The sequence below is a fragment of the Brachyhypopomus gauderio genome, unplaced genomic scaffold (genome assembly GCF_052324685.1).
Source record: "Brachyhypopomus gauderio isolate BG-103 unplaced genomic scaffold, BGAUD_0.2 sc49, whole genome shotgun sequence".
Taxonomy (NCBI): domain Eukaryota; kingdom Metazoa; phylum Chordata; class Actinopteri; order Gymnotiformes; family Hypopomidae; genus Brachyhypopomus; species Brachyhypopomus gauderio.
In genome coordinates, this window is record NW_027506874.1 from 589,918 (window position 1) to 592,333 (window position 2,416).

Below are 2,416 nucleotides of genomic sequence, written 5' to 3' on the forward strand. Positions count from 1 at the left end.
AAGAAAACACCTAGAACTTGGCAGCCAGCTGATTTTGATCTACATTCTCTGTAACTACTGAACAAATGTCACCACAATGGACTTTAAGGCTTCAAGTTGGCCATCAGAAACTTTAAATACTTCATATATACCACTGAGCAAAAGGTTTCTGAGGTTAAACATATGCTGATGTCAGTCAAAAACACACTGGGCACTATATATCTATCTAAATGAGTCTCTCAATAATCCTTCTAAAGGATTACTATACAATATAAAATACTGTAGTTTTGCCACCTAAACAAATTCTATTTGACATCCATTTTGTACGGTACCCTAGTACACAACAGACTATGTTAAACATGCTTAATAGCAATCCTGTCCCTGCACGATTTTCATAACAGCTTCTCTGTAGAAGTGTTATTTTGGCCAATGAGTTAAAAATTCATATCACAAAACTGCAACATTCCTCCCAGTTCATCTTACATCCACTGTCAGACAGACACATTCTTACATCTCTAGCAATCTGCACTAGACTAGCAGACAATCACAGCGCAACACACTTCAGTTCAGGGTGTTGAAGACTCGCACGTCATTCAGAATAGTCAGGGGTGAAACATACGGAGACGTATAAACTTGAAATCATGTATAAACTTAAACACAATCAAACAGTGGACCAGGTCTGTTTAAAAATCTTCTGTCTGAGTCAGGGTTTCTGGATCAGGTAGGAGGATTAGGACTCCTACAAATTATTAAATAATTCTTACAAATGTCCATAATGCTCTTTGTTGTGTTACTGTTCTCATGAACAATTTCTTACTCCGGATACATCACAAAACCACACATAAATCTCCACTTGGTTGCTTCAGATCCTAAAAGCAAACCAGCCTTGAGAGAAATGTCAGATGTAAAGTCATCTCTCCAAACCCCCCTGGTAACTACAGGGGGGTCTCCTGGTGCATGTGTGTATTATTGTCAGGTCTACTACCAGCCAGATGGTGTGCAGTGTCTGCTGCTGGACTGTGATCCAAACGGCACCGATGACCACGAACAAGTCCAAACAATTCAGACTGAATCCTCAGTCCCCGTGTGTCATTAGGAATGAATGTAGCTTCACATATAAACAACGCAAAGCTGCCTCTGCACCAATCTGTTAAAGCAAGAAGAAAGAAAACTGAACTGAACTGAACTACTAGACTAGACTCGTCCTACAGCCCCGGTACAGTTCACACTCGACTACTTTGCCCCATGTGTTTCTTCCCCACCACCATCTCCAGTGATAACTAGGACATTACCAGGTGGCCATTTGCATGATCTGGAAACAAGTTGCGTGTGATCGTCTGGGCTCTTAAATGGCTGATGGTGTGATCATCTCTTTATTTCTCTCTATTTCACCCCAAACAGCCCCGCCACAACCAACTTACAGCCATATATGTCGCGCAAAATCAAAGTTACACCAAAAACAGCAACATTGTGGTGAAATGCCACGTTATGCACACACGCCGTGGTGTGTGTGTGTGTGTGTGTGTCCAGCGACTGTAGTTGCGCAGGACGCGTTCACCCGACCGTGTTCATCCCCAGAGACGCACCGAGAAACAATACAGCACATCTCCGCTCACGGACACACACACACACACACACACACACACACACACACATCACACCATCGCTGCTGGAACTACGAATAACCCGCATTACCTACACACGAGAATAAGTGGGTTATTATGTCTATTTACTTTAACGGGGCTGTTAACACATCTACGCGATCTTTAAGTAACTAAAAACAAATCTCAGTGTATGAAATATCCCGTTTAGAGGGTGTCGTGCTCCAGTATAGTATATTATACTCTAGTATATTATGTTATATTCTAGTGTATTATAAGAGCGCGTCGCTCCTCTGATATCCTGCCGTGATCGTGTCGGGCCGCGACTACATCCTCGGTCTCACCTTCCTCGCCTTCACCCCGCAGGTTCCGCTCGCTCCGGTCGTGTTTGGGGATGCTGAGACGCTGCCGTTACCTCCGCCGACTGGTCCCGGTACCGGAGAGCAACACAAAGGCTGTGATTGGGCCCCGCCACGCGCGCGCCGCCTCGGTGCGGGGCCAGACGGGCGTGATTGGTGCGCGCGGGTGTCGGTGACGCGCGCGTGTAACGGGGCGGTGTGTGTGGGGACACACGCACACACACACACACACACGCTGCTCGTGGTAGATGTGAATGGGTGTAGTGGCTGTAGTGATTTAAGGTTTAGACCACCGCGTATTTATAATACCGAACCAGAGACCCACATTAATCAACACTGCTGGATTATAATCCCACTAGAACAACCAGTAACGGAGGTATACACAGATTAAAGGACTCACACGAATAAGGACATGCATACAAAAATACACGTTTAAAAAAGTGATCAAACATGGTAGTGAAGAGTAGATATTTTTAT

General features: G+C 44.9%; 1 pseudogene across 1 annotated transcript in view; it reads right to left on the bottom strand.

The window, feature by feature from the left end:
* Positions 1-2,091, bottom strand: part of LOC143487695 (transcriptional repressor p66-beta-like) — a 30,211-nt pseudogene extending 28,120 nt beyond the window's left edge. Inside the window, exon 1 of the transcript XR_013124334.1 lies at positions 1,925-2,091. The product of XR_013124334.1 is annotated as a transcriptional repressor p66-beta-like (transcript). The remainder of the gene's footprint in view (positions 1-1,924) is intronic.
* Positions 2,092-2,416: the final 325 nt, after the last annotated feature.